Here is a 16,014-nt window from a genome sequence, read left to right as displayed (position 1 = left end):
AATGACAGTTGCTCTGGCATATGTGTCATTAAATGAATGAATTAATACTCTTTAGAAATGAAAGTTACAGGAAAGTGTTAATGACTTAAAAACATGAAGCCCAGGGCCTGGAGGTGATGCACCTGGTCAAGCACAGAATCTAGAGTGTGCAAGCACCCAGGTTCAAGCCTCTAATGGTGAAGCAGGGCTGCAGGGCTGCAGGTCTCACTGTCTCCCTCCCTATGGCTCCCTCCCCTCTCAATTTCTCTCTGTATCTATCCAATAATAAATAAATAAAATTTAAAAATAATAGCATATATATATATATATATATATATATATATAGAGAGAGAGAGAGAGAGAGAGAGAGAGAGAAAGAGAGAGAGAGAGGCGCCAAACATGCAGCCCAGGAAGTGGTGAAGTAGTAGCGCTCTCAACTTGCCAGGATGAAGTCTTAAGTTCTAGCCCCAACACTGCATATGCCCGCTTGATGCATATGCCACTTCATCCTGTGAAATACATAAAATAAATATTTTAAATTTTTTATTTATTTAGCAAGAGAGAAGCCAGAGCATCGCTATGGCAGATGCTGTTCCAGGACTCAAACTCAGGAATTCATGTTTGCAAGTCGAGCAATTCCTGGACCACTAAAACAAGTACACATCTAAAAATAATTTAAAAGCTGAAATCCATAACACTGTTCTACTCTAAGACAAGTATAGCACAAGAGTTATCAGTCATTAAGCATAGCTTAAATAAAATATAGGTGTAAAAAACTAAAGATGAGGAAAAGGTCTCATGTTGAAGACAACAGGAAAGCACAAACATTAGCAAGTAAATTAGTTTCCTGAAAAGTACAAATATCAATATCCAATAATAACAATGTTAATATAAAGCTAACATTTCTTTTGCCAGACACCACTTTTTTCCCCCTCACTGAATCCTCACTACCTTATATAATGACAGGCTCTTCTTATCCTTACTTAGCAGCTGAGTAAAGTGTTGCCACACCTAGTAAACAGCCACACTAAGATTCAAGTCTGCTCAGTTTTACTTGACTCCAACACAATCCTTACTCCCAACTAAGCACTATAGTAATACCTACCTAAATTTCCAGTTCTGTTAATAACCAACTTTTAGTGGCCTCTACTATGTTTGAGGAATATATTTACATATTAAGATTAGTACTATTTCAATCTTCATATAAAGAGAATTGGACAGGCTATTAAAAACTATCTTCCGGGAGTCGTGTAGTAGCACAGCGGGTTAAGCGCAGGTGGTGCCAAGCACAAGGACTGGCATAAGGATCCCAGTTCAAGGCCCCGGCTCCCCACCTGCAAGGAAGTTGCTTCACAGGCATTGAAACAGGTCTGCAGGTGTCTGTCTTTCTCTCCCCCCTGTCTTCCCCTCCTCTCTCCAACAACGATGACATCAATAACAATAATAACTACAACAATAAAACAACAATGGCAACAAAAATGAATAAATAAATAACTATCTTCCACCTTTGTGGTAATTATGGGAGGGGACACATAACTTTGGTGGTGGGTGCAGTTTGGAACTATACCCCTATAATCTTATAAAACACCATTAAATCACCAATAAAAAATTAAAACTATATTCTGTAATTTGATTCAACAAATACTTTCAGAAATTCTTCTCTAGACAGAGCCGGGTGGTGGCACACCTGGTTGAGTGCATATGTTACAATACGCCAAGGACCAAGGTTCAAGCCCCCAGTCCCCCCACCTACAGGGGAAAGTGGTGAAGCAGTGTGCAGGTGTCTCTCTCCCTATCTCCCCTTCCCTCTCAATTTCTGGCTGTCTCTATTAAATAAATAAAGATTTTTTTTTAATTTTTAAAAAAGGAAGTCTTCTCTATACAGCCACTAATGATACAATACAAAAAAGGGCAGGAGGAGAGACGATGCAGCCTGTCTTCATAAAGCAAAGTCAGCTGTGAAGCCAAGTGCAAGTCAACTACAACTATAACGAAAGGGGAAAGAGTCCAATCACCCAAGATTCAAAATCTCCAAAACAGAACCTAGTAATCCCCACCCCCAAAACCAGCAATTATTCCACATTTTCACATCCTCCGTAATGACATATACACACTCCTAATGTCAAAGAACTCATCCTTTCCACAGCAGTGTGAGCCAAGGTGCACTCACCTGTTTTTCTCTTTCTAATTCCTCTGCAAATAACTAAATTCAGCAATTGACAAACTTCCCTATCAAAGGTTTCTTCTCTAGTTTATTCTAGTGACAGAGTAGTATTTCCAAAGCATCATTTCAGTACAAACTTCTCCAATCCCTCCTGAATTCTTTTTAAAAGCCAGTAATGGCCTCCTTAAATTGCCAGAATATACTATCAATAAATCACCTATAGAAGTTAAGAGAAGGGAGAGTAGGGCATCAAAGTAAAAACCCTGTGGTGAGGGGGAGGATGGACATTCAGCTTCGGGGCGTGGGTCGTGGGTGGGATGGGACACAGTCTTTTGGTGGTGGGAATGGTGTTTATGTACACTATTAAAGTGTAGTCATATAAATCACTAGTTAATTAATATGAGAGGGGACAATTTGATTGTATCTCTAACTTTTCAAAACACAGACTGAGTCTTTTTAATACATAGGCTGAGTCTTTGATATGCCGACTCTCTCAAAAGTCTAGACCAGGTAGAACAGAAGCAACCGGTGGCACAGCTATATACAAGATGCTGGGTATTATACAGCAAATGCTAACAAAGGGACTTTTCAAAGTTAACCCAATTACCAAACAATGTGATGATAACAATAACCATCCATTGTCTTCATGAACCCTAAGACAACAGAAACCTCACATTTCCAGTATAGAGCCTTTATTTCCCCCAGTCCTGGAACCTTAGGGCAGGGCCCACTTTCCTGCATGCTTCTCTCAATTCATAGCAAATAATATTGCATCCGCCGATCGCAACCTAATCAACACAACGAGTGCCACCCCAGCATGCTTCACTTCAGACTGTGTCCAGAGACTTCAGGTGTGGAATGACAATCCTTCAGCTTCATCACTCAGGTGAGACCTTTCCTTTCATAGTATTCTCTAATTCCATTCCAGGTGGTCCACTTCCTAGTAAAGTCCCCAAACCTAGATATAAACCAGGTCCCCTGAGATAGAGCATATGTTCACAGGTATCCATAAACCAGGGCAAAATATATACCTGAAAGCAGAAGTACACAAGAGTCTGCAGTGAGTACCCCCCCCCCCCAACACTTCATCTGCACTATTCCAGCCTTTAGATCCATGATTGTTCAACAATTTGTTTGGCTTTGTATGTTAACTCTTTTCAGCCACCAGGTTCCAGATGCCAGCATGATGCCGACCAGACTTCCCTGGACTGATGACCCCACCAATGTGTCCTGGAGCTCCGCTTCCCCAGAGACCCACCCTACTAGGGAAAGAGAGAGACAACTGGGAGTATGGATCGACCAGTCAACGCCCATGTTCAGCGGGGAAGCAATTACAGATACAGAAGCCAGACTTTCCACCTTCTGCAACCCACAATGACCCTGGGTCCATGCTCCCAGAAGGATAGAGAATGGGAAAGATATCAGGGGAGGGGATGGGATATGGAGATTGGGTGGTGGGAACTGTGTGGAGTTGCACCCCTCCTATCCTACGGTTTTGTTAATGTCTCCTTTCATTCATAAATAAATAAATAAGAGAAGTGGCCAGTGGTGGTTCACCTGGTTAAGTGCACATATTATGATGCACAAGAACTCAGGTTCTAGCCCCTGTTCCCCACATGCAAGGGGAAAGATTCACAAGTGATGAAGCAGGTGTCTCTCTGTCCCTCTCCTTCTCTGTCTCCCCTGCCTCTCAATTTCTCTCTATTCCGTCAAATAAATAAAGTTTAAAAAAAAAGTTAAGGGAGTCAGGTGGTAGCATAGTGGGTTAAATGCAAGTGGCACAAAGCACGAGGACTGGCATAAGGATCCCAGTTCGAGCCCCCAGCTCCCCACCTGCAAGGGAGTCGCTTCATAAGCAGTGAAGCAGATCTGCAGATGGTCTATTTTTCTCTCCCCCGTCTTCCCCTCCTCTCTCCATTTCTCTGTCCTATCCAACAACAATGACATCAATAACAACAATAATAAATAAATATTTTTTTAAAAAGCTGAAAAATAGAAACAGGCTGGGAGTATGGATCAACCTGTCAATGCCCATGTCTAGCAGAGAAGCAATTACAGAAGCCAGACCTCCCCCCTTATGTACTCCATAAAGATCTTTGGTCCATACTCCCAGAATGATAAAGAATAAGAAAAAAAATAAAATAAATAAGTTAAGAGAAAACATGTAATCAATTTAGATCAACCCTTGATTAATTAATTCTCTATGCTTCCAAAAGTAGGAATCAAATTGAAGCTGCAGAAAATTTTCTACCTTCGATCCTGACAACCAACTCCACCATCTACCAGGATCACCATTCCCTAATTTACCCTGTGTTTTATTTCTATTCAATAAGGACAAAAGATCAGAACTCCTAGGCCATGTTCTTCCTTTATTTTTTTTCACCAGAGTAATCACTGGGGCACAGTGCCTACACAACAAATCCAACACTCCCAGTAGCATTTATTTGTTTGTTTGTTTGTTTTTAAAGACAGAGGCAGAGAGAAATAGGGCACGAGAGGGGGAGAAAGAGACACATGTATCTTGATCCACCACACATGAAGCTTGTCTTCTGCAGGTGAGTGCCAGGGGCTTGAACCCATGTCCTCATACATTGTAACTTTTGGGTAAAACCTCTCCTCATGGCAGGTGTCTGTACACCACTCCCACCACCCATCCAAGTCTTTCTTCAAAGTGAGACTATTTGAAAGTCCATAATATTAAATTCAGTATCACTATACTCTAATTCCTATAAAATAAAATTATAGCCACGGGGGACCATGTGGTGGCGCACCTAGTTAAGTGCACATATTATAGTGTGCAAGGAACCAGGTTCAAGCCCCTGGTCCTCACCTGTAGAGGGAACGCTTTAAGAATGATGAAGTACGGGAGTCGGTCTGTAGCTCAGCAGCTTAAGTGCAGGTGGTGCAAAGCACAAGGACCAGCATAAGGGTCCTGGTTCAAGCCCCGGCTCCCCACCTGCAGGGGAATCACTTCATAAGCGGTGAAGCAGGTCTGCAGGTGTCTTTCTCTCCCCCTCTCTGTCTCTCCCTCCTCTCTCCATTTCTCTCTGTCCTATCCAACAACAATGACATCAATAACTTCTTCTTCTACAACAATAAAACAAAAGGGGCTACAAAAGGGAATAAATAAAAAAATATTAATAAATAAATAAGAATGAAGTAAAAAAAAATGAAGCAGTGCTGCAGGTGTCTCTCTGTCTCTCAATTTCTATATCTCCACCCAATAATAAATAAATATATCATGAGTGGTGAAGAATGACTACAGGTGTCTCAGTCTCTTTCCCTCTCTGTCTTCCCCTACCCTCTCAATTTCTCTGTCTCCATCCAATAATAAATATATATATATAATAAAATGAAATAAAATTATAACCATACATGTTAAAACAGTTAAAGTTTCCCACCTGTGTTATAAATACATCACTGAGAATCTAGTACAGAAATTGTAGTTGAAGTTATGAAATGCTCTGCATTTCTGCATCCATTCATACTTGTGTGTTGTAAGGGCTGGCAGCCTACAGTCTGTGAGTCTGCTACCCAACTGTTTAAGTGAAGTTGTATTAGAACTTTTTTCATGCCCACTTGTTAATTTATTCCCTGTGATTGCTTTTATGCTACAATGGCAGAGCCGAACAGTTGTCAAAAGTTCGTCAACTCACAAAGCCTAAAACATTTACTAGATGACCCATTACAGTAAAAGTTTGCCAACTTCTGGGCTGAGGAGATAGCATAAGTGGTTATGCAAAAGGATTTTCAGGGATCCAGGTGGTGGTGCACCTGGTTGAGTGCACACATTACAGTGTGCAAGGGCCCAGGTTCAACCCCTTGGTCCCCACCTGCAAGGGGAAAGCTTCACAAGTGGTGAAGCAGGGCTGCAGCTGTCTCTCTGTCCCTCTCCTTCTCTATCTCCCCCCTTCACTCTCAATTTCTCTCTGTCTCTATCCAATAATAAATAAATAAATAAATAAATAAATAAATAAATAAATACTTTTTTAAAAAAAAAAGAATGAGGCAAAAGGATTTTCATGCTTGAGGCATCAAAGGTCCCAGGTTCAATCCCCAGCACCACAATAAGCCAGACTGAGCAGTGCTCTGGTAAAAAAAAGAAAAGAAAGAAAGAAAAAGATTGTGCATATACAAAGTATTGTATTTACTGTTGAATATAAAACATTAATCCCCCAATGAAGAAATTAAAAGAAAAAAAAGAAAAAGAAAAGTTTGCCAACTCCTGATAAGTAAGCACTCCTACTCTAATGCAGATCGTGGAAAGGAAGCACAACCTAATAGGGTAAAATGCATCAGTTAAAAATGTCTCCCTGTCTCTATTCAGTAATAAATAAATAATAGTAAATAAAAAATGACACTTCAGATGACAAGAACGCTAACAAAGTTACAAATTCTGCATATAAAGTAGGGCCTAACTGGATACAAGCTTACACGTTTTCTTATGATAGGGGCAACTATATGTCTCAAAGTCAAAAGTGCTCAATAGTCCTCTATGATTAGACTTAGACCTACTAAGCTCAGCAATCTAGTAGAATGGCCTAAAGAAGGCTCCATAAATTTTCTTTTTATTTCATTTCATTTTATTTTATTTTATTTTATTTTATTTTATTTTATTTTTTGCCAGAGCACTTCTCAGGACTGGTTTACAATGATGCAGGGGATTGAATCTGGGACTTTGGAGCCTCAGGCATGAAAGTCTCTTTGCATAACCATTATGCTAGCTAACCTTACCCTATATTTTCTATTCAAATATTTATTATGTAAGCCTAGACATCCTCCACTCCTACCCCTTACTTCACTTCCCTAAATCACTTTATCTACTCAATTAACTACACAAAAAAAAGTAAGATATATCTCCTAATCTCTTCTGACAACATCAGCATTACTGTCACCCTTTGATGGTCTTTAGAAGCAACACTGTATACAACTGGCCAAGAGATAAACTGGCAAAAAGTATATGTCATCTAAAGGACAATTATGTCCCTATGACAACCTTTACTAGAATCGTCAATCAAGTAAATGCAGTAAAACTTGAGGTTAACTTAGATCCCACTAAAATCTGAGGTGTATTTCCTCCCCAACTTGAGGGCAGACCCCATAAACTGGTTTGGATACAACAAATGACAACACGTTAACAGCTTAGAGAAAGTCTAAACTCATCAGATAAGGAAGGGATAACAAAACTGGGAAAGTGCAAAAAAAAAAAAAAAAAAAAAACTTGCTCATTTAACGATGGCCTTTATGGCTACTACCAGGTCCCCCATCACCTAGGGTCCTAGTCAGGGAATCCTAGGATTCCCCCATAGATACAATGGGCCTAACCTCTAATAGACTCTTCTCTCCACCATCACTGGTCACTTCCACCAAGAATGTCACCATAAGCCCTTTTGAGGGCCTCTCTAGGACCTTGCTCTTACTATAAAGTAGCAATGGTAGGGACTGCTCCACTTTCCAAAGGGAGGCTGGGTGACTCTGCTGTGCCTCTTGAGGAAGACTGGTCCTTAAATGAGTGCAGCCTAGAATATTCCCAGTTATGACCAATGAGCTCAGGCTGAAAGGGACTCAGAGGTTATATAGGCTCCTGTGCTAAATATGAATATACATGGGCCCTAGGTCAGACTGATATGATAAACAGCTGTATTTATATATTTTCTTCAAGTCTGGGATCTACTCTTTGCATTAATTCAGCTTTCTAGTCCTATTCTCAACTGTAACACCATCTTCCCAAATTTTTAGTCTACCTCCATGGTAAAAATCAAGCTCAGGAAAAAAAATTACTAGTCGTGGACCCCTAGGAACATACCTAAAATAGACTTCCTAGCTTCTTTTTTATTTTATTTTTTAAACTTTATTTTACTGATCCGGGAGATGGTACTGTGGATAAAGCACTGGACTCTCAAGTGTGAGGTCCCCAGTTCAATCGCCAGCAGCACATGTACCAGAGTGATGTCTGGTTCTTTCTCTCCTCTTCTTTCTCATGAATAAATAAAAATCTTAAAAAATAAAAATAAAAAATAAAACTTTATTTTACCTGATATAACAGAGGGAAATTGAGAAGCAGAAACAAACATGCTAACAGCTAGGGATCAACCTGCCAACGCCCAATTCCAGCAGAGAAACAATTACAGAAACCAGAACTCCTACCTTCTGCACCCCAAAAACAAATTTGATCCATACTCCCAAGCGGCAGAGAAGTGATAGGAGGAGGATTATAAGAGGGTTCTGAACTCCAGTTCCATCAGGTCCCAAAGAGGGGGATGAAAAAGAGAGATTTGGATGTCATAATGGAGTTTGGGGGAGTTGGAGTGGAAGAAAGGATTGAACCTAGAAGAATAAGAGGGCAAATACAGATGTAGACAGTACAAATGTAAAAGGAGAAGTACAAATGTAGACAGAAAGTTGTAGAGATGAAATTAACCCATATCTGCATCCTTGGGAGAACCGCAGTGGTTTGCAATGAAAGGACTTGGGATTCAGAACTCTGGTAGGGAACCCCTGTTGACATGTAATCTTGTAAATCAATATTGAATTGCTAATAAAAATAAAATTGAAAAAAGTGTCCAAAAAAAAGGCAGACAGACACCAGCAACACTGCTTCACCACTTAAGAAGCTTTCCCCGTATAGGTGGGGGACTGGGGGACTGAACCTGGGTCCTTGTACATAATAATATGTGTACTTAACCAGGTGCACCACCACCCAGCTCCTTATTCATTTATTTATTTTTACCAGAGCACTGCTCAGCTCTAGCTTATGGTGATGCAGGGGACTGAACCTGGGATTTTGGAGCCTCACACAAGAGAGTCTCTGCATAACCATTATTCTACCTACCCCTAAAAAATCCCTATTTTCACCTTTTTTTTAAAGAATTTTTTAATAAACTCAAGGTAAACAACATTAAAAAGACACAGAAGGCAGGGTAGGGCAGTGGAACAGCCAGTTAGTTAATGCATATGACCATGTGCAAGGACCCAGTTTGGGGCCCCCACTCCCCATTTGCAGAGGGGACTCTACGAGTGGTGAAGCAGGTCTGCAGGCATTTTCACCTGTTCTATTCCTGCTTTCTGGCTCCTATTTATTAAACATTTTGTCTGGGGCCAGGCAGTGGTTCACCTGGTCAAGCACATACACATTACCGTGCACGAGGACCCCGGTTTACCGTGGAAAGCTTCACGAGTAGTAAAGCAGTGCTGCAGGTGTCTCTCTGTCTCTCTCCCTCTCTTCTCAATTTCTCTGTCTCTATGCAATAATAAGTAAATATAATTAAAAAAAAAAAAGAAATGAAAAACATTTTGTCCTGACTCCTATCTTACTAACTTTCAGACAGCAAGCTACAAATGCTACTATGATTCCATCCTGACCTCTGGGCAGATGCCCTCAACAATGTATCCTGAAACCTCACCTCTCCAGAGCCATACTCCACTAGAGAAAGATAGAAATAGGCTGGGAAGGAGTGGGGCAGTAGCACAGTGGGTTAAGTGCATGTGGCATGAAGCACAAGGACTGGCTTAAGGATCCCGGTTCAAGCCCCTGGCTCCCCACCTGCAGGGAAGTCACTTCACAGGCGGTGCAGCAGGTCTGCAGGTGTCTTTCTCTCCCCCTCTGTCTTTCCCTCCTCTCTCCATTTCTCTGTCCTATCCAACAACAACGACATCAATAACAACAACTACAGCAACAATAAAAAGACAATAAAGGCAATAAAAGGGAAAATAAATAAAATTTTTTAAAAATAGGCTGGGAGTATGGATCAACCTGTCAACACCCAGGTCCAGCAGAGAAGTAATTACAGAAACTACAACTCCCACCTTCTAAACCCCATAAAGAATTTTGGTTCCTACTCCCAAAGGGGGAGAAATGTTAAGGGAAGATGACTAGAGGGCTCTGAAACCCAATTCCATCAGGACCCAGGGAGAGAAGAGGGAAAAAGGAAAGGACGGGCCAGGCAGTGGTTCACCTAGTTAAAAGCTCAGATTATAGTGCTCAAGGACCCAGGTTCAAGCCACTGGTCCCCACCTGCAGAGGGAAAACTTCATAAATGGTAAAGCAGGGCTGCAGGTGTCTCTCTGTCTCTCCTATCTATCTCCCCTCCCCTCTCAATTTCTGTCTCTGATAAATGAATAAATAAATAGAAAAAAGGAAGGACATTCGGAAGTAATAATAGGTGTAGGTGTGACTTAGAAAGGAAAAGAGGGTAAGACCATAGGGGAAAAAAATGGGTAAAAATATGTAAGAGAGTCGGGTGGTAGCGCAGAGGGTTAAGCGCACGTGGCGCAAAGCAAAAGGACCAGTGTCTAAGGATTTCAGTTCGAGCCCCCGGCTCCCCACCTGCAGGGGGGTCGCTTCAAAGGGAGTGAAGCAAGTCTGCAGGGGTCTATCTTTCTCTCCCCCTCTGTCTTCCCCTCCTCTCTCCATTTCTCTCTGTCCTATCCAACAACAACAATAACTACAACAACAATAAAACAACAAGGGCAACAAAAGGGAATACATAAATAAAATTTTTTTTAAAAAAGTATGTATAGATAGCTATATAGTTACAGAAAAGAGGTAGATAGCATAACAGTTATACAGAGACTCTCATGCCTAAGGCTCCAAGTCCCAGGTTCAATCCCCTGCACCACCATAAACCAGAGCTGATTAGTGCTCTGGTTAAAGGGAAGAAAGAGACAGAGGGGGGGGGGTGCAGATAGTTATAGAAATAATAGTTAACCAGGAAGTCAGGCAGTAGCACACTGGGTTAAGAGCACATGGTGCAAAGTGCAAGGACCTACGTAAGGATCCCGGTCCGAGCCCCCAGCTCCCCACCTGCAGGGGAGTCATTTCACAGGCGGTGAAGCAGGTCTGCAGGTGTCTCTCTTTCTCTCCCCTTCTCTGTCTTCCCCTCCTCTCTCCATTTCTCTCTGTCCTTTCCAAGAGCAATGACATCAATAACAACAACAATAATAACTACAACAATAAAACAAGGGCAACAAAAGGGAATTTTTTTTAATTTTATTTATTTTCCCTTTTGTTGCCCTTGTTTTTTATTGTTGTTGTAGTTATTATTGTTGTTATTGATGTCATTGTTGTTGGATAGGACAGAGAGAAATGGAGAGAGATGGGGAAGACAGAGAGGGGGAGAGAAAGATAGACACCTGCAGACCTGCTTCACCGCCTGTGAAGTGACTCCCCGGCAGGTGGGGAGCCGGGGGCTCAAACCGGGATCCCTACACCGGTCCTTGCGCTTTGTGCCACATGCGCTTAACCCACTGCGCCACCGCCCAACCCCCCCTAAATAAATTTTTTTAAGTAAAAGAAAAGAAATAATAGTAGACCCATATCTGTGACCTTGGGAGAACCACTGCAGTTTTGAATGGAGGGAATGAGGACACAGAACTCTGGTGGTGGGAATGGTGTGGAATTATACTATTTGGTGTGGGGAAAGGGCCCACTGTCTGGGAAGTCCAAGCCATTATTTCCATGAGAGTCTGAGCAGGTTGACCCTGAATCCTCCCCTTCCTACGGGGGGACATTAGACAGGTCCTCCTGACCTCATGAACTTATGATGGATGGGCTTTTCTGGATGGGGTACCTTCCTGTACATGCTCCCCCAGTCCCTTTGAACTAGGCCATAAATACTGTGTATGGCCAACCTATAACCACCGCAAATATCCTGGCTTTGTTTAATTGCCCCTCTTCCAACCCCCCCACCCCCACCCCCCGCACTGCCCAGAGGTGCTTGTAATCCACCCTTAGAGTAAAAGGCCTACCTTTGTGAGCCCATGACCAGATCCTGTATGGTAACTTCCCAGCTAAGATCAAACACCTGACAGAGCAAGATTTAACTCTGTATTGTGTGTATGACTTAATGATTACCTCAACCTTCTCTCTGAACCTTGGGTATACTATCTGCTTGTGTCCCCAATAAATGAGTTGTCCATGAGGCTTCTCCCAGAGCTGGTTGTGTGCTTCTTTCCTCTCCGTGCACGTCATCCTCATCACCAGGGGCCCCCTAGGACTCTCAGGGGTTGCCTGGTCTTTGCCGCCAGTGGCCAGGGAGGTGGAGGCCCAGGGACAACCCGCAATTTGGGGAGTGTTGCTTCTCATTTGCATGAGCATAAAAGTTTATTTTTATATTTCAACTTACTCAAAGCAGACATTTAATAAATTCTTGTTAAATTTGATTTATCTATTTTAAAAAGTGAGTATTTATGTTGAAATGTCATGAAAATATCTTTAGAAAACTAAAGAAAATAACTTTAGTTTTGCTGAACTGGGTGAGTGACATTTTATCTTGTAAATCAAGATTAAATCACTAATAATAATAATAATGTGTCAATAGTTCCAAAAAGGAGACATATACACCAAATGTTAGCAACTCTGCATGAATGACTTTCTGTGATTCAAGAGGATTCTAATGTTGTGAAGGGGCTATACCACTTGCAGTTTTTCACTTTAAGAAGTGAGAATCATATTTCATATCTTCTCTGATGAAATTTTCTTAGAGGGTGGTCTGGGAGGTGGTGCAGTGGATAAAGCACTGGATTCTCAAGCATGAGGTCGTGAATTCAGTCCCTGGCAGCACATGTACCAGAATGATGTTTTTTTCTCTCTCTTTTCCTATCTTTCTCATTAATAAATAAATAAAATATTTAATTTAAAAAGGAATTTTCTTAAAGGAATGATGTATCAAATAATTCTAACTCTAAATAATAGCTAGAGTTCAAGTAAACAAACTAATATTTTCTATTAATATAATGAATCCAGGGGTAATTTTGTAAGAGATAAGATCACTTGACACTTTATCTTTTTTATATGATGTTATTGGGAGTTAATGGTTTATGGTACAGTTGTTGACACCTGGGTACAATTTCTCATCTCCCCATGACAGGTTTCTGCAAAATAATTTCACCCCCAATTTAGGGCCTTTTCTATTATCATACACCAGGATCCCTTTATTACTAACAGAACTACTTCAATAATACAGCAAAAAAATACTAAAACCAGAGTCAGAAGATCTGAGGCATCATGAAGTTCTGAAACCTATTATCAACATCATCTATGACTAGTGATTTCACTCAAGTTTTTAAGTCCTCATCTTCAATGTTGGGATAATGCCATTATCTATTTCACACATGTACAATTCCTGTGGGGTGGCTGCAGAGTATAAGTGACTGCACAGTGTGGATCACCATTACTTTTGCCAATTAAAAGATGGCAAATTTTACCAATACACTAGAACACAATGAGACAGACTTCATTTCTACCACATGACGGAACTAACCAAAATGATTTTTCCCATGAAAATATTTAAAAGGTTGGGAAAACAACACAGCTGACAGAGCACAGGACCTGCATCCCTGAAACACCCAATCTGATTGCCACTACTGCAAGTGACAGAGTGATATTCTTACTTCTCTAAGAGGTGATGCACCTGGTGAGGCTTACACATTACTGTGCTCCAGGTCCCCACCTGCAGAGAGAAGCTTCAAGAGCAGTGAAAAGCAGTGCTACAGGTGTCTCTGGTGTTCTCCCTCTCACTCCTCTATTTTTCTCTGTCTCCATGGAGTGGGAGGAAGGAGACAGAGAGAGAGAGAGAGAGAGAAATTAAAAACAACAACAACAAAACAAACAAAAATAAAGGAGAAAGGAGAAGGGAAGGAAGAGAGGGAAAGAAGAAAAAAGTAAAGCTAGTTTGGGGCTGACTGATAGCTTACCAAGAAGGGTGTGTGCTGGAGTCCAAGCCCCAGCTCCACAGAGAAGTGCCACAGCACTGGGGACAGCAGTTTATCTCTCTAAAGCAAAGAGAATGAAAAAGTCAGCCTAGAGTCTTTTTGAAAATATAGAGATGGGGAAGATAGCATAATGGTTAGGTAAAAAGACTTTCATGCCTGGGACTTCAAAGTCCCAGGTTCAATCCCCCCACACCACCTAAACCAGACTTTAACAGTGCTCTAATAAAAATAATAAATATGGGGCAGGGGAGATAGTGTAATGGTTACGCCTCTCTAATGTCTGAGGCTCCAAAGTCCCAGGTTCAATCCCCATACTACCATAAGCCAGAGCTGAGCAGTGCTCTGGTTAAAAATGATAAAATAATAATAAATAAGTGTAAAGTTTATTTAAAAAGGTGACGGGAAGGATTTTGTATGACTACTAGTAGTAAAGCACAAGGCTGCTTACGAAATTAAAAAAAACAGTGGTCCGGGAGGTGGCGCACTGGATAAAGCATTGGACTCTCAAGCATGAGGTCCTGAGTTCGGTCCCTGGCAGCATGTATGGTTCTCTCTCTCTCTCCCCCCTATCTTTCTCATAAATAAATAAAATTGAAAGAAAGAAAGAGAGAGAGAGAGAGAGAAAGAGAGAGAGGGAGGGAGGGAGAAAGGAAGGAAGGGAGGGAGGGTAATAGGGATTGGGTGGTGGTGCATATGGTTGCACACAAATTCGACCCCCTTTTCCCAGCTTCAAGGAAATGTCAAAACAGGGCTGCTCCTTCTCTCCTTCTCTATCAGAATTTTTTTATCAGGATTTTCTCATTTATTTTTAATTTTTTTTTATTTACTATGGGTTTATAGTATAAAATTTTAGGAATAAACTTTCACATCTATAGGTCTATAAGACGCATGACATCCACCACCACCAAAGTGCCAGTGTACCAGATAGCCCTCTACAGATCCCCTACACTCAACTTTCCCTGTTCCCAGTTTTCATAGGGCTCAAGAATTAGTTTTGTTATTATTAGTTTTCGCAAGTTTGTTCCACACAAGGAGAACTACCCACTAATCATCTTTCGCTTCCTCAACTCACTTAAGAACAAGCACCTTGAGTTCCATCTATTTTGTCTTTTTTTTTTTTTTGAATGGCATATATCCTATAGCTTGCATACCCAATTGTCTGTTGATGAGCATTGAGACTGATTCCATAATTTGGCTATTGTGAGTAGTGTTGTTATGAACAAAGGTGAATATATATTCGTTCAAATTAGTGTTTTCATATCCTTCAGATAAATGTCTTATAGTAGAACTGCAAGATCTTATGGTATTCCATGTTTTCTTAAGAGGCGTCAGGGAATGAAACCAGGACTTCACACGTGTGCAACACTACTGAGTGGAGCTGCTTGGCTTCAACATTCCTTATTCTTTTTTTTGGTGGACCTAAGAAGGTGGGTGGGAGTAGAGAGAAAAACAACACAACAGCCAGCACTCAGCCATGCATGGAACCGCCCCCAGTGCTGCTCAGGCTTCTCTGAAGTGGTTCCAGGGATTAAACCAAGAGCCTCATGTACAACAAAATATTGCTCTATGGGAGTTGGGCGGTAGCGCAGTGGGTTAAGCACACGTGGCGCAAAATGCAAGGACTGGCATAAGGATCCTGGTTCGAGCCCCTGGCTCCCCACCTGCAGGGAAGTCGCTTCAAAGGTGGTGAAGCAGGTCTGCAGGTATCTTTCTCTCCCCCTCTCTGTCTTCCCCTCCTCTCTCCATTTCTCTCCTATCCAACAACAGTGACAACAATAATAATAACCACAACAACAATAAAACAACAAGGGCAATAAAAGGGGGCAAAATGGCTTCCAGGAGCAGTGGATTCATGGAGCAGGCACAAAGCCCCAGCAATAACCCTGGAGATGCAAAAAAAAAAAAAAAAAAAAACTGCTCTATTTGGTGAGTTACCTCCTGATCCCCATTTTTGTTTTTATTTTTTAAAGGAGTCTCCATACCATTTGGAGGTTCATACTGTTCTTATTTTCAAGTTAGCACAGATTTATCCTTTAAAGTCAAGACCCCAAATCTCTCTGAAGTTCTATGGAACTGCTCCTGCCAACAGAGAACATCCCTCTCTCCCTTATGACACCAAATAACACTGAATCACTAAGTGAGAAATTTACTCCATTTTC

General features: G+C 41.3%; 1 protein-coding gene across 5 annotated transcripts in view; it reads right to left on the bottom strand.

The window, feature by feature from the left end:
- Window positions 1–16,014, bottom strand: part of GAPVD1 (GTPase activating protein and VPS9 domains 1) — a 96,750-nt gene that overhangs the window by 58,208 nt on the left and 22,528 nt on the right. The window contains exon 2 of one of the 5 annotated variants that reach the window (XM_060200149.1): window positions 13,838–13,915. The exons of the other annotated variants lie outside the window; for them this stretch is intronic. The gene's annotated coding sequence lies outside the window, so the exon portion shown is untranslated. The remainder of the gene's footprint in view (window positions 1–13,837; window positions 13,916–16,014) is intronic. 5 annotated transcript variants of the gene reach the window in all.

This window comes from Erinaceus europaeus, chromosome 10, assembly GCF_950295315.1.
Source record: "Erinaceus europaeus chromosome 10, mEriEur2.1, whole genome shotgun sequence".
NCBI classification, from domain to species: domain Eukaryota; kingdom Metazoa; phylum Chordata; class Mammalia; order Eulipotyphla; family Erinaceidae; genus Erinaceus; species Erinaceus europaeus.
This window is presented reverse-complemented; position numbering and strand designations above follow the sequence as displayed.